The sequence below is a fragment of the Coenobita brevimanus genome, chromosome 105 (genome assembly GCF_032717465.1).
Source record: "Coenobita brevimanus isolate Jiangsu-jjx chromosome 105, ASM3271746v2, whole genome shotgun sequence".
Lineage (NCBI taxonomy): Eukaryota > Metazoa > Arthropoda > Malacostraca > Decapoda > Coenobitidae > Coenobita > Coenobita brevimanus.
Genome location: NC_137058.1, coordinates 20174094 through 20200148, shown reverse-complemented (window position 1 = coordinate 20200148; position 26055 = coordinate 20174094). Strand labels below are relative to the sequence as shown.

The following is a 26055-nucleotide window of genomic DNA, read 5'->3' as shown; positions in this document are numbered from 1 at the left end:
CGTGAACATTAGCTCACAACTAACACAGGCCAAATAAGTACTGAATTGCAAAGCCATCCCAACACGTTAATAAATAATTCACAGTTCCAAGGCACCTCATATTTGGCCCACAAAAATCACACATTTATCTGAGGCTCAGACAAAAGTCTGTAGCTAGCATTCTCGTATTTCAGTTACACACTAAATAATAATATGAAGTATAGTACACAAATAAATGGGAAATACCTCACTATCCAGCTAAAGGAATACAAGGGTGGTGAACGGGACTCAGGACTTGCTCTTCCAATGGCGTCACCTCACGTGATCAAACACTTCCTGAGGAACAACAACACTTGATACTAACCCGAGTCTATTTCTCTATTTTCGTCACCATTATAACTCGTGGGGTATCACTTATTCGCACTTCAACATATCAAACAACAAGGTTATCAAATTACTTACAGAATTCCTTGGAGGGGGGCGGGGGAAGAGGATGATGATGACAGTACCGACCATCCGTCATATTTCACAGTCGGTGAGCAAGTAACACGCCAGTCTACTCGTGGTGGAAAAGGGGGGGGGGGGAGGAGGCTGGCTTACATAATTTTAAATTATCATTACTATAGATTCGTGATAGACTCAATGTGATGCCTTTCCCCTTACAATCGATTACCCCCCAAAAATGACATTCTCTAGTTACAATAATCACTCACCATCACCTCTCTCTATACACTTGCATCGAAAAAAACAATGAAAAATCATTGTGCCTTACATCCCTTTGTGCATGCATACATTATGCTGGATTACGTGACCATAGGCACATATTCCTTCTCACTCGAGTTTTTATACTGTAAAGAGATTTAATACTAGTAAATTACAGTAGGAAAAAAATTACTTAGCAACTAGGTAACTTAATCTACATTCTGATCATGTTCGCATGGAATCAGCCATACCTCAGCCACACTTTCTCACGTAACCGACCTTTTGGTCGTAAAGTAAACTAGATACAACCCATTATCACTTCCAGGCACTACACTGGGGACACCGTCAAAGAGTCTTTTTATGGTTCTTTGGGTGCCACCATTCACTCAAAACCATCTAATGACACCCTGATCCTGCTTGGAGATTTTAATGCCAGAGTAAGAAACGATAATCTCAACTGGCAAGGCATTATAGGCTATCATGATGTTGGTCACATGAATAACAGTGGCCTAAGACTTCTTTCTGTATGTTTGGAACACAGTCTGGCCATCACCAACACCATTTTTCAACTCAACAATAAAGAGACCACATGGATGTATCCCGATTTAGACATTGGAACCTAATTAACTATGTCATTGCAAAGCAGGATATCAAAGAGAAGTTCTGATAACCCAAGCTATGAAAGGTGCTGAGTGTTCAACAGACCCTCATCATATAGTCACCAAACTTCAACTAGTCATACGCCCACAAATGCGCTACAGACCATCCACCAAGAAACTAAGCTGCTGTAGTTTAAATTATGTAACCTGTAACATCTTCCTCAGCACTGTTACAGACAAGCTGTCTGAATGCCCACCACTTGATCCAAACAACACTGCAACAAACCTAGATGCAAAATGTCTGGACAGGAAGATACATACTGCTCCAAAGCACTACTGAAGAAGCCCTAGGCTTCTCCATTCACCACCATAAAGACTGGCATACATGACCTTGCAATGAAGAATGGAGCACAAAATAACTGGTTAGCACATCCTAACTCCTAGACCCTAAAAACTGAATTCCAGAAAAAACTGTGTGACAAGGAGAACAAATGATGCACTGAACAAGCAAAAGAGCTGCAAGGACTGGCTAATAATAACCACCAATATGGGTAATACACGTCCATTAAAACCACCTATGGGCCAACCAAATACAACATGGACCCTGTTCGATCAGCCAAACGAGAGCTCCTGAATGACAAGCAAGAAATCCTAGAAAGATGGGTGCAGCACTTCAGTACCAAACTGAATAAAAAAAGCCTGGTGGAGCACAATATCCTTGATAACATCCCAAATGCTCCTCAAATGGCAGATCTCAGTGTCCCACCTACACTTGCAGAATCTGTTCAGGCGATCCGATCTCTAAAAGATAACAAAGGTCTTGGCCCTAATTGCACACCATCTGAACTGATCCAAGAGGGTGGCCAGTTACTTCACCAGTACCTCCATAATCTCATACTGACTATCTGGAATCAAGAATAAATTCCATCGAAATGGTTTACTTCATATATTGAAACCATTAACAAGAATAAAAGGGACCTTTCAAATTGTGACAACAGTAGAGGTATCTCCTTCCTTGTAAATGCTAGCAAAATACTAGCCAAGATAATGTTCTTCAGACTGACAAAACATTTGACTGAATCAGCACTTCCTGAAACACAAAGTGGATTTCGGAAGGAACAAAGTACCTGTGATACGATCTTTGTTGCCCTACATATACAAGAGAAATGCCAGGAGCAGAACCTTGACTTGTATATTGCATTCATCAGTCTTGCAAATTCGCTTGACCTGTCATGAGGGAACTTTGATGGATTTCTCTTTCAAAATTTAGAGTTCCAGAGAAATGTCGTACCATCTTAAAGAGCCAACATGACAACATGAATAATCGTGTGTCCATAGGTGGGAGCAAATCTGAACCGTTGCATGTGGATGTGGGCGTAAAGCAAAGATCTGCCGGCTCTTGTCACATTCAGCATCTATCTCACTGCAGTCACCCTTTTAAGTCACTCAAAAATGAACCCTGATGATGGAATAAAAATTGATTTTCGTCTATATGTTAAATTAACTAATCTCAGACATCTTCAAGTGCAATCAGTAACTGAAACGGCTCATTTCAATGTGCTACAGTACACTGATGACTGTCCTGTCCTTGCACGTACCTCAGAAGCTCTACAACAGTCTCTCACCATAATTCCCAACATATGCCATGCAATGAGACTCCTAACAAATGTCAGTAAATCAGAAAGTCAGTAGTGAGATCCGTGGAAATGAGATATTTGAGAGGAGAATGTGGAGTCACATGGAGAGACAGACTGACAAGTGAGGAAGTGAAGGAGTGTTTTGGTGTTGATGTGGATGTGATAAGAAACGTTAGGAGAAACACATTACGGTTGTTTGGCTATGTAGAGAGGATGGAGAGTGAGAGACTGACGAGGAGAGTGTATGTGAGTGAGGTGGAGGGGGGGAGAGGGAGGGAAAGGCCAAGGATGAGATGTAGGGATGGAGTGGAGAGGTATATGAGAGAAGGGGGTGTGAGCTTGGAGCAGGGCAGTGAAATGGACGGGGGCAGAGCGACATGGAGGCGATTTGTTTGTGGCCACCCCTTACGGGATTAAGGCGTCTGGCAATAGATAGATAGAAAACAGAAATAATATCTCAAAAAAACAATGCTGCATAGCCTCTTTCACTTTGGATAAATGGCAAACATGTAAAACAGGTGGAGAATCTCATCTACCTCGGAAGTGTCCTCACAGATAAACATAACGTTGATGCAGAAGTCTTTGCACAAATCAACCACGCCTCAGCCTCTTTTGGACATCTCAGGACAGAGTCTTTGAAAACACGAACTTGAGAATCGAGATGAAGGCTTAGTGTATATATATATATATATATATATATATATATATATATAGATATAATATATATATATAATATATACTTATATATATATATATATATAGATATATATATAGACATATATATATATATATATATATATATATATATATATATATATATATATATATATATATATATATATATATATATGTATATATATATATATATATATATATTCATTTATTTATTTATATTATGCAAGGAAGAAGGAACCAAAGGCCAGGAGCTCATAAACCGTTCCCTCTGGAAAAAAAGAAAAATACAAAGGAGAGCCAAATTCAAGATCCGTTAACGTCGAGATGCTTGGACACACTGCGTTTGAAAGACTGGAGATCATAGCTTACTGGAAATACAGACAGAGGGAGGCAGTTCCAGAGTTGACCTGTTTCATAAATGAAGGACTAGGAGTAACGGTTAACTCTTGCATTAGAGAGTTGGACAGAAAAGGGATGATAGTTTGTTGCCAGACGGGTGCTACACGCCCATTATAGAGGTGGAGGGATGCAAGCAGATAGTTCAGAGGAGCAGTGACCATTGAAGAAGTGATAGAGAAGAGATGCAACAATGCGGCGAAGAGACAGAGGTTGGAGGGAGCCAGTAAGAGAAGGAGAGTTAATGACACCAAAAGCCTTTGACTCCATCCTATTGAGAAGAGCTGTATGTGAGAAGCCTCCCCACACGTGAGCTGTACTCCACACAGGAGAGAATAAAATCCGTGTATAAAGTCAACAACTGTGCAAGGATAAAGAAGGAACAGAGTCGGCTTAGCACACCCAATCTCTTGGAAGCAGATTTTACAAGAGATGTAATATGATTTATCCAAGATAAGTCCCGAGTGAATGAAACCCCAAGCACGGTCAAGGATGATGCTGGATTGAGCTGGATATTATTAAACATTACTGGGTAATCCTGTGGAAGATTTTGTCGGGTTGATAGGTGTAAAAACTGAGTCTTTGGTGCATTAAAAACAAGATTATTTTTACCCCAGTTAGAGATACGAGCCAAGTCAGACATTAGGTTTATTTACAGTTGTATGCCTCTCCATCCTCTTATACGGTGCTGAATCCTGGACTACTCATCAGGGTCACATAAAGCACTTGAGTCTTTTCACATCTGATGTTTACAGTGCATTCTAGGACACATGGGAGGATAAGTCCCACTCTCACAAATTCTCCAACGAGCAAAGTCAACCAGCATAAAAACTATGCTGGCTCAAAAAATATCTTAGATCAGTTCGGCACATGTTCCTCATGCCTGAGCACGGCATTCCTCATCAGGTTCTGAATGACCAATTCCCTGCAGTACGTTGCAGCCCAAAAGGAGAGAAGAGATATAAAGATCATATAATGGTAACTCTGAAGAAATGCAACATTATATTGTAGAAAAGATCTTGAAACCAATGACTCTGACAGAAAACAATGGCGGGGACTCTGCAGCAAAGGAAGCATTCTTCCAAGAAGCTCGGAACCCGGCCATAGAAGAGCGTAGACAAAGAAGACACAACCAAAAATGAGCTCTCCCAGCAAATCCAGGATGCCGATTGCATGGCAGGGATTGTGGATCCAGAACTGGTCTGCAGTTACACACGTTGACACCAAAGACTGAGAAACACACCTTCTTTGTGAGTATAGTAACCGTCATCTTCTGTAGTAGAAAGACAGTTTTAAGTGTGTGTGTGTGTGTGTGTGTGTGTGTGTGTGTGTGTGTGAGAGAGAGAGAGAGAGAGAGAGAGAGAGAGAGAACTCTTGACAATAGAAAGTTCTTCCTTACCGGTATTATATTAAACCCATCTGTTGAAATGGCGCATCACATGCTCTACCCTTCTTGTATACAGGTGGTAGACTGGTATCAGCATCCAGTAGGATGAAGTCGCGTGCTGTGTGCAGGTGTGCAGCTCTAAGATGTAATATACAACGTTTAGCGATATGAGAATGGTCTACTCACCATGTGACATCACATTATTTTTTTTAATGAATCTGTGTTTTAACACAGACTACAAAGTGTTATCATTCCCGGAAGTCACCTTACTGTGTGCTCAGCAGAAAGCACACGTTCCTTCACACGTCATCCATTGGGCATTAATACCAAATGTTAATGATGAAATCATGCTTAGTTTATTTCATTCAGTAATCTGATGTTATTAATGGGGAAGTTCTTATGACATATCCCTACCGCTTGACCCATCACCTGTTTGGGATTTGAATCAGCGCGTAGTACAAGACTTCTGCCAACTTCTACCCACCTTGGGCTCGAAGATAACCAAACCAACGGGCATTTTTCAGGTACCATCAAAATTATTTTGCATCTCAATCCAGAAAAAATGTCGTCATGGGAAGGTTCTTTTCAGCTCGCCTTCTGGGTTTCGTTTGCATCTCTTATGCATTCCAAGTAAAGCCCCTGTCACACATACGGGACTCAAGGCCCGACCGTGGCGGGACTCAAGGTCATGTCCTAGTTGGCTCCCATGCCTCCTGACTGGCCCTGAATCTAATCTGCTCATGACTGCCTCACAACTGGCCGTGATATCCTCCAGAACGTGACCAGATCACGAGGCGACCCCGAGGTGCCCACGAGGCAACGGAGCTACGAGTCTTCAAATTTGAAATTTTTATGGATTTTTGTCAGCCACGACCGCCCAAGAATGCAACATGACTTCATGACGCATTCAGGGAATGCACAACGACCCCCCCGCCTCTTCCCCGACCCCCCGCCAACTGACCCATGGAAGTATATATTGAGTGCCAGGTGGGGCTGGGCATCACACAGTGACTGCCACTGACACCCAGCGCATCACCATGGACCTCTCCTGTGTCCTACCTAATGTCAGGAACAGGAGACTGCTTACCATGCTATGTCAGGTGAGGGTGCAAGAAAGCCTTTACACCCAGACACTCCATATGGTCTACAAAAGGAAGCTTGAGGAGGAGGAGGAGGGGGAGAAGCAGAAGAAGAAGCCGAGATCCTCCCGGGTTCGACCGTAGATCACCAGGAGGCGCCAGTATGGACAATGGGAACACTTTCTTCATGAGCTGCTCATGGAAGACAAGAGTTCCTACCAGAATTTCCTGTGAGTGGCTGAGTCCCTCTTCAACGAAGTATTGGGGAGAACTGAGCACCGGATCCAGAAACAGTACACCTGGTGGAGGGAACCTTTGGAGCCGGGACTTTGGCTAGTTATTACCTTGAGATATCTAGCCACAGGTGACAGCTACAAAAGTCTCTCCTATTCATTTAGAGTTGCACACAACACACTCTCACTTATCGTGTGCGAGACCTGTGAGGCAACTATCACAGAGTATGTGCAGGGGGTCATAGAGTGCCCAATGACACCAGATGGATGGAAGATGGTGGCCAAGGGGTTTGCTGATCGATGGAACTTCCATAACACCATCGACGGGAAACACATAGCCATTAACGCCCCTGGGAGGAGTAGGTCCTACTACTAAGTTACAAGGGGTTCCACTCGATCGTCCTCCTGGTGCTGGTCGACAGTGAGTACAAGTTCATCTCTGTAGATTTTGGTACAAATGGGGCAACAAGTGATGCTGGGATATTCTTAAACACAGACCTGAGGAGCTCCCTGGAGGACAATCGCATAGGACTGCCCCCTCGACATCCAGTGCCAGGAGATGACCTCCACATCCCCTACTTTATCGTTGGAGATAAAGCCTTCGGTCTGAAGGACTGGCTACTGAAGCCCTTCCCTCACCGAGGTTTGACAAGAGAAGAGAAAGAGTCTACAACTACAGACTCTCCAGGGCAAGACGAGTGGTGGAGAATGCCTTCGGCATCTTCTCCAACAGGTGAGTTGAACAGTATTACAACACAGTTATTTATCACATTCATGTTCAGAATTTTGACTTGGCTATACCACTTGACTATGTGCCGAAATAGACCAACAACATGTATGCTGTTCTAACATGTATGCTATTTCGTGTTCCCCTAGATTCCATTGCCTCCTGACGACAATGGCCCTCAAGCCCAAAGGAGTAGAATCGGCAGTCCTGGCCTGCTGCTGCCTCCACAATCTGCTGTGTCTCCGGAAGCCCTCTTTATGCATCCAAGTTGCAGACATTGAGGACCCAGTGACGCATGAAATCACCGAGGGCCAGTGGAGACAGGGCACCCAGCTGACGTCCTTGGACCACCTGCCGAGGAACCAAGGCACGACTGTTCTAAGGTGATCAGGGACTATCTCAAGGAATATTACAACTCAACTTCTGGTGCTGTGGAATGGCAGGAGGGGATGGTCCAGTAGGTAAGTACCATGGTTTTCTTTATTTTCCTATAACCATAAAACCCTTCCCATGACAATACAACCCCTGTTTAAAGGGGGTGAAAAAATTTATTAAAATTAACCATACAAAAAAATCTTAAACTGTAAACTTAATACTACATCATTCACGTGGCTCAGGGGTCAATGCGTGAGGTGTGTTTAGGTCAGAGTATGGAGGCTGCAATCCCATCAGAGAAGAGCCAAATGATAGGTTTCCCAAGCTGGGGAAATGTTAAGTGCCTGGGGTGGGTGGTGGGTGGGGAAGCCTTCCTGGCTGTTGTTGGAGGATCTGCTGCTGTTGTTGTTGCAATTGTCAGATTTGGTGTTCCAGTTCCTGCACCTGGGACTCTGACGTTGTCGGAGCTGGTGCAGGTGCTGGTGCTGGTGCAGTTGCAGGTAATATTGGTGGTGCAGGTGCTGGTGTTGGCCCTGGATTTGGAGGGTGTGAGGGGTTAGGAGTATGGAGGGGTTTCATGTAATGGTTGGGGTTCTCAGGCATGTCCAGGGCCACTATGCTGGCATGCTTTTGGAACTTCTTGAATATCTCTGACGACATTTCACGACAGAGGGTTGCCAAGTAATTTGTGTATTGAATTACTGCTGCCTCGTGTTTGTTTTCAGGTTGCAACATCGACGCCACCTGGGTCTGGATACTTGAGTTGGCTCACAACTGCTCTTGGAGCTGCAATTGTGAAATGAAAATCATTAGAGACCTAAATTGTAAATAAATATTAATAGTGAAATGTAAACTGTGGGTTTTACATAGTGTGCCTTGTATAAATACAAACAGCTGTTTTACTTTTTATGTAGTGCTGATGTTATACCATATTGTTCCAAGACCTTGTTTTATAGCAACTTTGAGAACAAAAGAAACGTAAAAAATGAGAGTTCTCATGAATAATGAATGTCTTCATTTAAATTGCAGGTTTCATTAATAATTTGTTCTTACCCTATTCAGGAGATCATCGGCTGAGATGCTGGTGAAGCTGCTATTTGGTGAGGTTCTGGGCCTCTTCCTGGACGGTCCTGTGGACGAACGAGGCTGATGTGGCTGGGACGGCTGGTCAGATGCCTGGTCAGACGGCGACGGCTCGTCATCCCCACTGAGTACAGCCTCTGCCAGGTGGGCTGTGGATGTGGATGGTCGTGGTGTGGGCAGAGTCCTCCTCTTTGCTGCACCTGGGAACCTCTGGGAGAAGAAAATGAGTGAGAGCTTTGAATTACAAGATAAATAAGTATTAAAATAACACAAGAAAGTTTGTATGATGTACTAAAGTAAGTAATTAAAAAGACTGGTATGTTTCATACAATTTGTTTAACCTTGAATAAACTTTAAGAATACCAATTATGTATATTCCCACGAAGAAAAAAAGAAGTAAATGGATAATGACAAGTGAATAACATATTGTGATCCCTACCCTGACGTATGGAAGCGAGGCGTGGACCTTGCAAGAGGGGAACAAGTCAAGAGTGAGAGCAGTGGAAATGAGTTACTTGAGAGGAGCATGTGGAGTGACGTGGAGGGACAGGTTGACGAATGAAGAAGTGAAGGAACGTTGTGGGGTAGATGTGGATGTGGTTGAAAAGATTAGGAGAAATACACTGAGGTAGTTTGGACATGTGGAGAGAATGGAGAATGAAAGACTGACTAAGAGGGTGTATGTAGGTGAGGTGGAGGGAGGGAGAGGGAGAGGTAGACCGAGGATGAGGTGGAGGGATGGAGTTGAGAGGTATATGAGGGAGGGGGGGGGTGAGTTGGGGGGAGGGGAGTCAAATGGTGGGTGACAGAGTGACTTGGAGGCGTTTTGTCTGCGGCCACCCTTTGCGGGATTAGGGCGTCGGGCTATAGATAGATAGATAGATAGATAGAATAACATAAATAAATTTTTTTAACGTTGACTGGTGGGTGGGGCATCTGACAATGTGGGGTCTGAGGAACTCAAAGCTTAGAACAATCCACCTCTCATGCTCAGTCAGTTCATCCAGGTCAACTTGGCCCTGGCCAAAGCGGGTTGCTGTGAGGTGGCCATATGTGGTCCGCATATTGCCCAGCCAGTTCCTCGGCTAACCCGCTGAAATAAACAGTGAAAAAATAAACATACTCATAAATTTGTATAAACACAGACAGTTTGCCTGCCTGTTATAATAACACTGACAATACAAGAAATACAATACTTACCGAGAGATGAAGGGTTTATATTAAAATTATTATGTAAGGGCACATAACAAGGTGTAGGGGAAATTGCACATGTGTTTTTACTCATGATAACAGTCGAGTTCCTATGCCTTCTCTCGCAATAGCCTGTTCCGTTCGTCCACGATCTTGTAGATGTTCATTTTTTTTTTTTTTTTAATATTTCGTGTTGCTTAAGCCACTCCACCAGGTCCTTCTCCTGCTCGCTTGTCAGGTTGAGAGATCCGACCCACCTTGCTCTCTTCTGTTCTCTCGGCTCTCCTGGCTCCTCACGGCTGGGGCAGGTCACAACATCCTCCGTCTCCCGCCCCTCCGTTGGAGAATCGACGTGCAAGGGAAGGGAGGGCTCATGAGTTGTGCCCTGAGTACTGAAGAGGTCCTGGGACAATTGTTGTTCCATGCTGAAGGTGTGGAAGGTGTGGGAGAGGGCTGAGTGCAGACGGCTGGGGAGGTGCATGCAGGCAGGCGGCTAAGTGCGACTGATGGCAAGCATGGGCCTGTTGCTCATTATACACCGCTTGCTCACCAGCATGCAGTTCCCATGTGTGACCGGTGTTGCCAGATTGCCGACCGCACCAGGTTTCCTACCATGACTCTTGGTGCACTCTTTGCATGGTCTGGACTCGGTCCTAGCCCAGTCATCATGTTGTCTGCTTGTAGTTGTCACGTGGTCGTGAGCCATGATTCTGAATCGCTGACTGGACTGTCAAAATGCGTTGCATGATCAGCTCGGGCTCTGGACGCGGTCTGGTCGTGGTCTGGTCGTGGTCAGCGACTTGTTACGTAGTCATAACGATTTTTTTGTCGGTGACTGCATGCTGACGCGCAACGAACGCATCACAACACATCTGATTGAACTAAGACTGCTTCAGGACTGACCTACGACACTCCTGCCTATGATGCAACTGTGACCCGACTTTTGGCAAGTTGTGAGGCTCGAGGAGTCCTCCCAGTGGCTCACGACCGTCGTCAAGAGTCCGGGCTTTGTCGGCAAATCAAGGGATGACCGATGACAAAAGCCGTTACAACCTTGAGTTGCGTTGCGGTCGGGCTTTGAGTCACATATGTGTGACAGGGACTTAAGTTTGTAAGCTCATCAGACAGGATTTAGGCAAGCTAGGCTTGCTGTGATTAGCTTAAGATGATTAGATACAGTAAATGGAAAAAAAGGAAAACGAAGAGAGCTGATGAGACATAAGAGAATAACGGAAGAAAGAAATTGGACCAGAGGAAAAAAAGAAAAAAGTGGCAAACTTAATCTGCAAAGGAAATTGACAAAACATGTTATAATGGGAATGAAAAAAGGGATAGGGAAATGAAGGTGCGCACACACACACACACACACACACACACACACACACACACAATAATACCAGTACTTACTACTGACTTGCCAACTTCCATGTATTAAACAAGTCAACAGGTAAACGTAACTCGTGGCCCAGCATCAGTCTTTCAGGGGTGTTGCCGGTAGCCTAAAAGAAAGCAGACCAATATGCCATCTGCAATGCAGGTAATTTCTGATCCCATTCTGTCTGTCCCTTTACGCAATACTTGGCCAGTTGTTGTCCCAGGGTCCAGCTGAATTTCTCCATCCCATCTGAGTGTAGCCTTAGTGGGGTCGTCCTGATCTTCTTGATTCCCAGTAACTTGCAGCACTCACGGAACATAGCAGACTTGAAGTTTCTACCCTGATCTGAATATAGCTCTTGTGGCATCCCAAAACGACAGAAAAACTAGTCAACCAACACCTGGTCAACAGTCGCAGGCTCTTGATTAGGGATGGCATAGGCTTCTGGCCACTTTGTGAAGTAGTCCAGGGCGACATATACAGTATATAGTGGTTTCCTCTTTCAGTGAATGGCAAAGGTCCAGCGATGTCTACCGCGACTCTTTCAATCGGTGGACCCACTTGATACAGCTGATGAGGGGTGCGACCACGTTTCTTGGGTCCCTTCTTGGCACAGCATTCATCACAGGCCCGACTCCACAATCTTGCAACCAATGTCCCTCCACCCCCACTGTGGGCCTGAAGAGAATGAGATAACCCCCTGGCACTCAGGCAAGTAGATGCTTTTAATCTATCCCAAGCACTTAGGGCAAGTCAAATGATGAGAGAAACCTGTACTGTACTAGTTTCTCTCTTCATTCCGACTTGCCGTAAGTGCTTGGGATAGATTAAAAGCATCTACTTCCCCGAGTGCCAGGGGGTTATCTCATCCTCTTCAGGCCCACAGTGGGGGCGGAGGGACATTGGTTGCAAGATTGTGACTGTGAGATAACTTTTACCTGGTCGTGGTGTAGTGGTATGCTGCCTGGCTCTCACCTGAGAGTCCCGGGTTCGATTCCCGGCATATTGGTAATATATTGGATGATTTTGCCTGTGTACAGTACAGGTTTCTCGTTTCATGCCTAAAAGTTGATTAATGTCATTGTGGTATCTATTCACTGCTTATTTCATCATTTCACTTTTTTTTTTTTTTACCCACCTGGGTGCAGCTGAGACCTTGATCCATCCTTACTTCCACCTCCTTACTCCACTATTTCTTCGACTTCTTTACATTTCTTACTACATTCAACGTTCTTAACTACCACTTTGCCTTTCTGCCTTCCTCTGTTATTATCAATATTGCAAATTTTTCGGTTCTCTAGTTTAATGAGTTCATTATGATGACGTTCTTTATACTTTACTCTTTCTGCCCGCCAGGCGATTCTGTTCAGTTTAAGAAGAACATCTCGTAGTGAAGGGGCTAAAACATTGCTTCTTGTTAATCGCATCTTGTTTTCCTTCACCCTCTGAATTTGCTTTCAACTTAATTTTTTTTCTTCCATCGTTTGTGACCTGGCACTACTACCCTTAACTGTAGAGACGGAGAGAGAGAGATTATTTTCTTTTTCACCAGATAGTGCCGTGGATGTTTATCTTCAAGTTTATAATAAACAAAAACTAAAAAAAAAGGGAAAAAAATCTTAATTTTTTGCGCACCATGAGGTGGAAAAAAAAAATGTAATTGCACTATCCACGGGTTAAAAAGCGTACTCTTACTGATGAGACCAAGGGCAGTGGCTGGAAGGCCTCAGTAAATGTTCGGAGAGAGACTGACAAATGATAGAGTACAGACAACAGAATGAAGGTAGGTCTAAATGTGAGATTTAGCTAAGAGGATAGTTCGGCAGAGTGGAGGAAGATGTTATGGAGTACCAAGGAGAATCGTTTTGCATAATGGAGGAAGACATGATAGGTGCAAGTACAAAGGTTGCTTTCTAGAATGGAGTAAGATGTGACTGGGTAGCTGGGAAGATTGTTTTGTAGGCTGGAGAAGGATGTGATAGGTGTAGCTGAGAGGACTGTTTTGCTGAATGGAGGAAGATGCGATAGGTATAGCTAAGAGGATCCTTCTGCAGAGCAGAGGTAGATGTGATATGTGTAGCTAAGAGGATAGTTCTGCAGAATGGAAGTATATATAACAGATGTGGCCAAAATGATTATTCAAAGAGGGCTTGGACTTGCTAAGTAATGGTTACAGTGTACGGAATCAAAGCTATCAAAAGAAAAACACAGGCACATAAAAGTACTCTTTGGAATGACAAGTGGAAAGAAATGTGAACACAACTAATCTGGGGGAAATAAAGAAGGAAGGCTGAAGTATTAAGCAAATGTCGTGAAGAGGCTTCAAAATCATAAAGTGAAAATAAATACAATGAATGCATTAAAAGTGGTGAAAGAATAAGGAAAGAGGTACGGTAGGGAAATAAGAGTTTGCCACAAGCGTTATTAATATTCACGTCACACTAAGACTGTCATCAATGATTCAAGTAAAAGTACAGGTGTTCTTGTGACCACAGTGAGGTTAGAAAGAGTCAGACTTGACCTGATTACATGTTCCCAGAATTTGGGTCACTGCAAACAATGAAACACTGAACGCAGAATAACATGGGCAGCGGATATCTGTGGCAGATGCCCTGGGCTGCTCAGATTTTATGTCCAGTTTTAGGTATAAGTACAAAAGTTCATCATCTGAGCCATAGTAGTCTCCCTACACGCCACACGCTTTCACATACCACCACTTTGGCGCCAAACTCCACCATCCATTTTTAATACAAACTCGGGCTGTTTCATTCAGGACTGGTGAAACGCTTTACGGGTGGTATTTTCATGGAGTGTCGGTGAGTTACGTGCAGGATCGTTAAACAGTTTTTTTAAGGACATTTACGAAACATTTCAATGCATCATACTGGATCTGATTTCATGGTACTGGGGGGACGGTGGACCACCTTTCTAGCTAATCTAGCTAAGTGACCACTTCATCTCTCTCTCTCTCTCTCTCTCTCTCTCTCTCTCTCTCTCTCGAAATATATATAATTGTGTGTGTGTGTGTGTGTGTGTGTGTGTGTGTGTGTGTGTGTATTATCGCAATCCAATCTATGTTTTCCATAACAAGACGCGTAGTGTTTCGGGGCTAAGCTACTTAGTTAATAAATTTAAAAGAATGACTAGCTGCCAGTCACTGAGTGTCATTATGTAAACAATGAACCCCACCACCTCCAGAATGCCGACCCATATGGGATCTGTCTGGTTGCAGCATCTTAGCCCACCGACCGCCAGACATTCATTTGGTTATATGGTTACCAACAAACATAATCCGTGGCTTCCTGAACCACACTAAGTTGTTAGTCTTGGCACTCATTGTTACCTGAAGGTTGCACTGCATCAACCGAGAGGATGGTGGGCCACTTCACCTACCACACACACACACACACACACACACACACACACACACACACACACACTACCGTGAAGGAACCAGTGCCCACACTGACATTGGCAACACCGTCATTTTTTCGTGCAGTATTAACACAGTATGGTAATAATAGTCCAAACACTTGGCAATGGTGATTTATTGCTGTGAGAGTTAATGAATCTTTATTTTCACCAAAAACTTTCATCAAGTCGGTTAGCTGTTTGCAGCATCTCTATTTCCAGTTGCACAACACCGCCGCCAGTATTTCCGACGGCACTGCGGGTAAATTTTTGAGTGTATACGTGAACGCTAATCAGGCACAACCTTCTTTTTGTATCGCTTCATTTAGAAAAAAAAAATGAGACTGAAGCAACATTTTACCCAGGAAGTAAAACAGCATCATATATCTTTGAATTCTCTCGCCTCCCGCTGCATCCAGCCTGGAGCTGTGTGCGTCGTTAATTTTTAGTGTACTGCACAAGCATCTCTTCCTTTCTTTCCTCCTAGGCACCCTGCTACCAGGACCAATATACCGTAATTTTAACCTCTTCACTAAAGAAAAGGTCTCTCGTAAGCTGAATAAAATAGTCTGATGGAAGAAATGCAGTACACACACAGACACACACAGACACACACACACACACACACACACACACACACACCTCCGTGCACTAACGGGATTTGTGGCAATGACGAATGATAGAGAGTAAGAGGAGAATGATGAAAGTCAGTGGACCATGGTTTCCCCAAGTGACCCTCACAGCCCAAACGCATCATCCCCTGGGAGCCAGTCGATGGAGTCAGTATTAAAAATATCCTTTCCTGTCAGCTTTCACTCCTCACTTTAAGTATTGGCTGTTGAGCTGAGGTGAGGTGTGGTGGTGGATTAGGAGGTTGTGGTGGTTGTGGCAGTGGTGGTAAGTGTGGTAGAGTGTGGTGATGTATCCTTTTTATTCTAACTTGGCCTAAAATTGCCATGTCTCCATCGTGAGTGCTGAGTTGTAATAACAGATTGACACTACAATATAATGCTTATGCTAGTCACGGAAAAGTGCAATGGAAATACTGTAGGGCCATAGTATTTTTTTTTTTAAAGTTGTGCTTACGTTTGTTGACTGTATTTTATGTGGTGAAAGTAGAGGTGACTGATGTGAATTCGGTGCCCCAAGGAAGCCTGACTGCTGAAAATGTAAAAAATACTTCACAATACGGAAAGTATTAATAGAGATTGTTACTAAGAGTGACGGCAGTAAGAGAAACATCAAAAATAAAAGCACTCCTACGAAAAGTACTTAGAGGGTCGTGAGGTGATGATTGAGACAAGTCATAAAAACTAACAACGCCTCCAACAGGTATAAATGCCCAACAACAACAATAACAACAATAAAAAAAAACGAAAAAATCCAAGTGGAAGACAGGAACTGAACACCAAAAGAAAAAATAAAGGTGTTCACTACTTTCAGACGCCTGAATAACTTCAATATATCCGCTATTAATGAACGGATTTATATAAAAACCCATACTTAAACATTTCAGTCTACGTCAGTCATATACTGCTTTTCAGAAACTGCCTGACATTTTAATGTAAAGAAGCAAATGCTGGAAATGAAATACTGTTCATTCGCCAGCGTGGCACCGAGTAGTCACTAATTGGTTAAGTACACTGAACTAGTGATCATACCGTATGTTTCATAATTTTCTTTTTACTGACGATTTTTTTCCATCATTGGCGTCACCATAAGGGAACAGTATTTAAAAACAAGGCTCGCATACGTAACGAAAGAACAAATATTAGTGAGAATTATAGCCATCTCAGTAGATATGTCGCACTAAAATAATAATAATAATAATAATAATAATAATAATAATGATAATAGTAGTAGTAGTAGTAGTAGTAGTAGTGGTAGTAGTAAAAGCAGTAGTAGTAATAAACTGGGTTAGAACACCAGGGCTGAATTATTTTTAACAAACTGACGGAGACGGCGTTCAAAACCTGATGTAACTATGAATAAGTTGTAATGAAGTCAAAATGGTAAGCCCTATTTCTTGCATCAATCGGTTTATCAGTAAATAATTTATTCCGGGGCCCCAGAGCAGTGAATCACCCAATAATTAATAGTATATCGTGGAGCTTACACCCTTGATAACGAAAGGTTTCCCTTACACCAGTGGTGTCAAAATCCATGGTCGCCACCCAATTGAGGGTCGCAAGGATGCTCCTGATGGTCGCGGGATGACTTGAAGAAAGAATAATGATAGAAATAAGAAAATAAGGAAACGTGACACTCGCACAGCCGAAAAATGGGAAAGCAGCTGGGGTTGATGAGGTGTATGCAAAGATGCTTAAGTGTAGTGGAAAGAGTGGAATGAAGTGCTTGTTGTAGATATGCATGGACGAGTGAAACTGTGCCTGCAGTGTGGAAAAAGGCTGCGATTGTACCTCTGTACAAAAATAAAGGTGAGTGAAGTGAGTGCAAGAAATATCGTGGCATAAGTTTATTGAGTGGGGTAGGGAAGGTATATGGAAGAATTATTATAGAGAAAGTAAGAGAGATATCAGAAGTCCTAATGAGTGCTGAACAGGGTGGCTTTAGGAGTGGCAGAGGATGTGTGGATCAAATATCTGCTGTGAGACAGATTGTGGAGAAGGCTTGTGAGAAGGACCATAAGGTGTTTACGGCATTCATGGATCTGGAAAAAGCATACGACAAAGTGGACAGAGAAGGATTGTGGAAAGTTTTGTGCATGTGCGGTGTAGATGGTAAGTTGCTAGGTGCCGTCAATAGTTTTTATGATGGTAATGAAGCATGTGTAAGGGTTAATGGGCATCTAAGTGATGGGTCACGATCGGTGGGCGTGCGACAAGGTTGTGTGATGTCCCCATATATATATATATATATATATATATGGATGGGGTGATGAAGAAGTAAAATCAAGAGTAATGGAGAGAGGGATGGCGTTGGTAGTGAGTGGTGATTTTTTTTTTTATGTGTCCGACTCTGGGCATAGTCTTCACAGCCTGCTATCAAGGCCCAGCAGTCCTCCTACATACCATACACCTCTACATGTCACCACTTCGGCGCTAACACCCACCGTCCATATTGAATACATGCTAGGGCTGTCTCATACAGGACTGGTGTATTGGTATTAGTGGGGGTATTTTTACGACATGTCGGCGGGTCTTCTGGTAGATCAGTAAAGCCTGATTTAATGAAATTCAAATCCTTAAACTGTTCCCTGCTCCAGCGGGGATTTGAACCTGGATCCGTTAGAACGGCAGGCCACCTCTCTACCGATTGAGCCACGCCTCCCCCTAATATGGAATATCTCAAATTTGTTGTATGCTGATGATGCAGTACTCCTTGCAAGTACCGGACAAGATCTTGGTAGGCTAGTGCAGAGTTTTGCTGAGGTCTGTGAAAGTCGTGCCTTGAAGGTAAATGTGGAAAGGAGTAAAGTGATGATTAATGGGAGAGAAGTTGACTCCCAGTGCGATGTTACAGTGAATGGAGAGAGACTGGAATTGGTGAGAGAGTTCAAATAACTGGGTATAGTGACAGAAAAGAGAGGAAAATGTGCAAAAGAAGTTGAAAGTAAAGTGACACAAGGAAGAAAAGTAGCTGGTACAATGAATGCCTTGATAAGAAACAGAGGCTTGAGTGTTGCAGCTGCACGAGGATTACATGAGGGAATGTTAGTGCCAAATTTAACATAGGGATGTAAGACTTTGGTGTGGCATGAAAATAAAAAGTCAAGAGTAAGAGCAGTGGAGATGGGACTGCTGAGCAATGTGGAGTACAGAAGGTGGATAGGATACGAAATATTGTGATTCGTGAAAGATGTGCCGTAAGGAAGTTGTGAACATCAGAATCGAAGAGTGTAGTGAGATGGTATAGTCATGTGGAGAGAATGGATAACAATAGAGTGGTGAAAAAAGGTATATCTGAGCGAATTTGAAGGTGGGAGGAGGCGAGGTAGGCCAATGAGAAGGCGGAGAGATATGGTTTGGAAGTTGGTGAGGCTAGGGAACTGACAAGAGATCGAGCTGGCTCAATGAATGTTGTGAGAAGTGCATGATCAGAGATTTCGCACCCCTTTTTAACATGGCAGCGTCCGGACTGCCTCAATCGGATACGTTTATGTGAAGCTAGAACGTGGTGAATGATTTTGGCGTATCCGATAGAACCCCAGGGACTTGAATGATGAGTGAATGGAAACGTGACCCATTGGATTGGGCAAATCTGGGCTGTCTGGACATTGCTACTACTCACCCTGCCCTAGGGTGGGAAAGGAGGTCAGGATAATGATGATGATGAAGAAAATAAGTATTAGAAGTACAAAATATTGCAAATATAGTTATGTTACAATATTGGAATATAAAGCGTCATTGAGACTCTGGAATAAGAAAATAGTTGTTGAATAATAAAGCATCGATAAGTAGAAAGGAGTAAAGTGATGGTTACTGAGAGAGAAGGGGACTCCCAGTGCGACGTTACAGTGAATGGAGAGAGACTGGAATTGGTGAGAGAGTTCAAATAGCTTGGTGCAATGACAGGAAAGAGAGGAAAATGTGCAAAAGAAGTTGAAGGTAGAGTGACACAAGGAAGAAACACTTTACATGACACTTGTCCACACTGAATTCCATTGGCCATGTATTGCTCCATTCATGAAGTTTATTTAATTCTTCTTGTAGCTCTTTACAAGAGTCTGCATTAGTATTTCTCCTTTGTATTTTTGGATCATCAGCAAACACATTTAGATAGCTTTCATTTCCAGTGTTGCTATCTATGTCATTTATATATACCAAAAACATAATTGGTGCCAGCACTGAGCCCTGTGTAACTCTGCTAGTCACTTCCCTCCATGATGAGTAATTTCCCCTTAGTACTGTTCTCATTTCCCCCCCCTTTTTTTTTTTTTTGAGAAAATCTTGCATCCAACAATGCAGTTTGCCTCGGATTCCTCCTTGATGGTACAGTTTCCATTAAAGTCTTTGGTGTGGTACTCTGTCAAATGCTTTCATGAAATCTAAAAAGAAACTGTCCACCCATCCTTCTCTTTTCTGTAATATTTCTGTTACTCTGCCATAGTAGGTCAACAGATTAGTAACACATGATTTTCCTTTTCTGAAACCAAACTGTCTTTCTGTTGTCATATTGTGTTCTTCTTGATGATTTACCCAAACTTTTCTTATCAGCTTTTCTAATACCTTGCTTACAACACTGATTAGTGATATTGGTCGGTAGCTGAGTGGATTTTGTCTATTTCCTTTCTTGAATGAGGGAAAAATGTTTGTTTTCTTCCAAATATCAAGTAGTTTACCTTGTCCCAAGGATTCCTTGAATGTTAAATATAATGGTTTACTTAATTCCTTTGCACATTCATGCAGCACCCATCATGAAATTTCATCAGGACCCTTTGCTTTTCCTTGTCTAATTTACTTAACTCCTCCTGTATTTCTTTTTCTGATATTTGTATATCTGGTAATATGTGTGGGCATGCATGTTCCATATCATCCCTCTCAAAATTATTTTCTTCTGCAAAAACTGATTGGAAATTCTTATTTAGTGTTTCACAAATATCTTTCTATTGTGTCTAGGTGATCCCCTCATCCGTAATGGATTGTATTTTAACTTTTACTTTGGTTTTGCTTCGGATGTTGCTATGATATAGCTTCGATTGATCACTACTTTTATTTATGATGTCTTCCTCAACTCTCTTTGGGCTTCTCTCCTTATTCTTGTATAATCGTTTCTTGCCTGTTTAGAGTTATTATATGGCCTCTCACTATTGTGTCTTCTGTATCTGTTCCACAAGTCTTCTGATTTTTTACATTCTGTATTAAACCATTTCTTTATATCCTTTTCTGCCTTTTGGTGCTGTGGAATGTACTTTTGGACTCCTGTTTCATGAAGTTCACAGAATCTTTTATATATAACATTTAAATTTTGTCCTCTAAGCTCCTTTTCTCAATCTATGTCTAAGAAGTACTTTTGTAGGTCATGGTAGTTTCCCTTTTTATAATTTAGGCTCTTTTTGTAACTTTCATTGCTCTTACCTATGTCATATGCAATCCTGAAGTTGCAGTTTAGTACTGCATGGTCACTTTTGCCGAATGGAGAGTAATACATTAAATTGTCAACAGTGTTTTCTTGCCTAGTAAATATAAGATCTAGCAGTGATGGCACATCAAGTCCTCTCTATTTATGGTGCTTTCCGTTACATGTTGCGTTAGGAAAAACTCCTGCACGAGAATCAGGAGATTTTGGTCCCAACAGCTTTCCTGGCTTACTATATCTAGAGTATTCCAATTTATATTTGTATTAAAATTTCCAGTTAGTATAATTCTTTCCGATTTCTCCTCCATTCTATGTAGTTATGCTCTTAAACTCTGAATTGTACTCTCTGCTAGATCCTCAGATTCGCCTCTTTCCAATGTGTTTGATCTGGGTGGCATGTATAAATTTGCTACAATTACTTTCCCTTCAGATATATTAATATGGTGTGTCAATTTTGTAAATTATGGAAAATTAAGAAGCTTGGGTGAAAAATTGGTGCTAGTGGTTGTACAATGAAGGATGGTAGGAAAAAATGATGACAAAATAATTTTATCTAGTGGCCTGCTAAATCGAAAATTCAGGTATTGATTTCTTCAAATGTATAGTGGTTTTATTGGCATGGCAGCTTTGAGCAATATATCTACATAAAACCACGCAGAACATTCATTGTGATCCGTGTTTAAACAGTGTTGGATGAGGGTTTGAACTCTTCAAAGTCTAGTTATTTTCTCAAATAGCGTCATCATACCGTAAAATTACATGAAAAAAGCCGTATGAAATAGGCTTTCATTAGTAAATGATACCTGGATGCTAGTGAACCCCGTGATTCAGTGCTCACGGCTTTCAGTGTACTTCGAATCATCTGGATAATCAGTTATTAAGTGGAGCCGATTTCACATGCTTTACTTAGTTTCAGAATGTCGTACTTGTGCTTATGTTATGTACAGCTGTGTATTTTGTATATGGTTGTTGTCTATCAGCTTGACCGATCTATCCCAGGTCAGCTGTGTCCACCTGTCAGAAAACTAATAATGTGACTATGTGCGAGATTAGATGGTGACATAGGTCCTGTCTGGATACCCTTTAATCGTGAAGTGCTTTCGTTATTTCATTGTCTTTGTCTCATTTATGCATCAGTATGGTTTATTCACACTGATATTGTTAAATTTGTATTATGGTTTTATATAAGGCTTGCTATTAATGTCCCCATGTTTTTGCACTTCATGGTACTCCATTTTATGTTCAAAATACAGATTTCAATAAACCATATACTATTTCATTAATCGAGGTTATATACACTTCATACATTACTGACATATCAAGCTTTTGTATGTTAAGTGTTCATGTTCAATTATTGTTTCTTAAAGTATGGAATCATAGCACAAAACATATACTCTAATGCTCATAGACATTGCGTCTATTCTTGACAACATAAATGTTCAGTGAATTGTTGAGTGCATGGGTGGTGGTGCATGTGCATACAATATTTTGGCATTGGTTTGGTTATGGTTCCATCAGTGTTATACCTTCCAAACTGACTTGTTGACATGATCAGCTAACCAGTACTGCATATTAGTGGTTTTCCATTAACGTGAATCCAAAAGTTCTCAAAACTGGAAGATCAGTTCACTCTCATCTGACTGCTTTAGTGGGTAGTGGAGGAGAACTGCCACATGGTGACCTTCCAACAGTAAGAGACATACTGCGGTATGGTCTACTTCTGAAAGAAGTCAGACATGAAGATATTAAGAACTACCCCGTTGGTCACCTAATTAGAAATGAATTGGTCCCTACTTTGCTGGCCCAGTGGCGAAAGGTGAATGCTTTGTTCAAGGCACCTGTGATTATTTCCGAGGCCAGAGTTGTAGCACGGGTGAAAGATATCTGGGAAAATGCTCTCAAAGTGGCTTATGGCAAATGCGGGAAGGCTTTCAAGGCAACATTCATCTCCAGGCTCGATACTCTTGTAGACCCTCTTCGCTGCCAATGTCCAATGACATTATGTGAGATGACTGGTTGCTCTTCATCACGTTCATCAGTGCATATTACCTGCACATGTTCGAAAGACCAGAAAATTCTGACTAACGACCTCCTGTTCATTCAAAGCCAACAAAAAAAGGTTGGAAGCCATGGCTTCCACCATATTGGCCTGGCAGACTTGGCTGAGATGAAAAAGCAGGTGAAGGTGTCATTTGGGCAAGCGTATCAACATCAGGAGCAGGAGGAGACAGGCTTGGCAGCGCGAATATGATGCTTGCCAACGACAGGTGATTGGTGCTGGAGCTTCTAGACCAGTGGTTCTTAACCTGGGGTACCTGTACCCCCAAGGGGTACGAAACCTTAAATCTGGGGGTACGAGACATGATAGCCAGTGCAATGGTACTGTACCATGAGAAAGCAAAACATATGTTTTCCTAATTTTCCTGTTACTATATTTGTCTCAGTTACTTTTTTAAAGTTGGTGCTGGAAACAATTTTCTTACGTTTTCTATGGTTTCATATACGTTTTCTTGATATCTCGTACGGTTCGTGTTAGCGTTGGTCCTGGCTCTGATCCTTGGCTTCAGTTCAGTCACTTGTGTTCTGGGTTCTCACTGAGAGTGAGAGGAGCCAACGCGTATAGCTCACGTAAGTTTGAAACGTGTTGCACGTGCACTATGCTGTGTGTAGTTGAGTCGATGTGAACAGTGTGAATTGGGTCTGCATTTTGTTTGTGCTCGAGTGGTTGATAGTATTGAGGTGAATTACTGGTGCGTGTGGCATTTGTGATTTGTGAAATGTTATTTTTTTGTGTTATCATTTTATTTGTCACAATATAATGTTTTTTAGTGTGGTATAACTGTAATATTGTCAAAAATAGATGTATTGATAAAAAATATATATTATTGAAGGTACTCTTATGTGCATGAGGAGGAATATGGTGGGCTGTGTATTGTGGTGGTGGTGAATATTCCTCCTCATGCACATAACAGTACCTTCAATATTATATATCTTTTATCAATACATCTATTCTTGACAATATTACAGTTATACCACACTAAAAAACATTATATGTTATATGTTATAACGGTTATTACATCCAGGCCTGCACCTTTCCAGGTATCGGTGTGATGATCTAGTAACTATGTCTAAGAAACGTAAGTGGAAAGACGACTACATTCGTTATGGTTTTACCTGTACGACTGAGGCAGATTGAACTTAACGTTCACAGTGCATACTCTGCAGCACAGTATTTGCAAATGCAAATCTCAAACCACCAAGACTCAATGAGCACTTCAACAATCGGCATGGAGGCACAGATGCTGGACATGACTTAAACAGCTTGAAGATCAAGCGGGAACGATTTGATCGAAGTGGTACCCTTATCAAAGCTAGGTTTTGTGCCAGTTGAGAAACCTTTGTTGCAAGCATCTTATGAAGTTGCCCTTTTGTGTGCAAAGAAAAAAGCTCACACTATTGCAGAGGAGCTTGTCAAACCTTGTGCATTAGAAATGGCAAAAATAGTGATAGGGACAGAAGCTGAAAAGAAGCTTAAACAGATACCTCTGTCAAATGACATTATCCATTCAACGATTAATGATATGAGTCGAGATATCTTGCAGCAGGTGATAACAGACCTGAAAGCTAGTCCTGTCAAAGTGAGTATTCAGCTGGATGAGTCGACTGACGTTAGTTTTTGCAGTCAGTTGATGGCATTTGTTCGGTATGTGAAGGAGAAAGAAGTGGTAGAAGAATTCTTATTTTGCAAACCTCTGAAAACTACTGCAAAAGCAATTGATGTGTTCAGTCTTGTGATAGAGTTCTTCTTGGAACATGGAATGACTCTCAACATGTGTGGTTCAATTTGCACTGATGGAGCCCCTGTCATGCTTGGAAATAAATCAGGCTTTGCTACCCTGGTGAAAAAAGAGGTTCCCCATGTAACTGTCACTCAATGTGTGTTGCATCGTCATGCACTTGCTACAAAGACACTGCCAGAAAAATTGAAGACTGTTTTATCAGTTGTTGTGCGTGCTGTAAATTTCATCAGAGGACGGGCAGTGAATCACCGTCTTTTTGCATCTTTTTGTGAAGAAATTGGAGCTGAGCACAGTGTTCTTCCATACCACACAGAAGTGAGATGGCTTTCCCGTGGCAGGGTACTTACACGTGTCTTTGAACTTCATGAAGAAATTATGCAGTTTCTTAGAAATCAAGGCAGTGAAATTGCTGACCATTTTGAAAAGAGGGAATTCATTTTGTCACTGGCATATTTGGCAGATATATTCACGCACCTCAATGAACTGAATGTCTCTATGCAAGGAACAGCGATGAATATGATAACTGTCAGAGAAAAGTTATCTGCCCTCACCAAGAAGCTTCCACTGTGGATAAAGCGCATTGAAAGTGGAAACTTTGCAAACTTCCCTGCTATTGCTGAAGAGCTGCCCATCGTGAATGAGGTAAAAGAACATTTGCAAGAACTGATTCAGTCCTTCCAAGGGTATTTTCACATTGAAGAAGGTTCTGTGGCACAAAGATGGATACGGGATCCATTTCTTTTCAACCTTGATTCCATGGATGATAATGATATGATGAAAGATGATCTTGCGGAGTTGCAGACCAATGACAGAATCCGAATGGAGTTTGAAAAAATGCAACTGGATATGTTTTGGTGTGCACAACTCCAAACATTCCCACAGTTAGCAGGGAGAGCTCTGGAGGTCCTCGTGCCATTTGCAACTGCATACTTATGCGAGGTAGGTTTTTCAACGCTCCTCCACATCAAGACAAAAGCCAGAAACCGAATGGATGCAAGTGATGATATGCGTCTGGCACTTTCAAAGAAAGAACCTCGTTTGAACATCATCATTAATGAGAAACAACAACAAAAGAGCCACTGAAAATGTGTTGTTGTGCACTATGTAGTATAACTCATAATTACTGTTATAATGTGCATTCATTGCATCCTACTAATTAACACTTCATATGAAATAAAAAAGTACCTTTGTTCAGTAATTGAAAAATCTAATAATTTCTCAGCAAGGTTTGTATCACTAATCCTTTTCATATGTTTGTATTGTATTTATATTGGATGGGGGTACGAGAAAATTTTCTGAGATATCAAGGGGTACGGGCACTGAAAAAGGTTAAGAACCACTGTTCTAGACTGTCAGAATTGGAGAAA

At 42.1% G+C, this 26055-nt stretch overlaps 1 pseudogene; it reads left to right on the top strand.

Moving 5' to 3' along the window:
* The first annotated feature begins 24012 nt into the window (after nucleotides 1-24012).
* On the top strand, nucleotides 24013-25771 carry LOC145416250 (protein FAM200C-like; annotated as a pseudogene).
* Nucleotides 25772-26055: the final 284 nt, after the last annotated feature.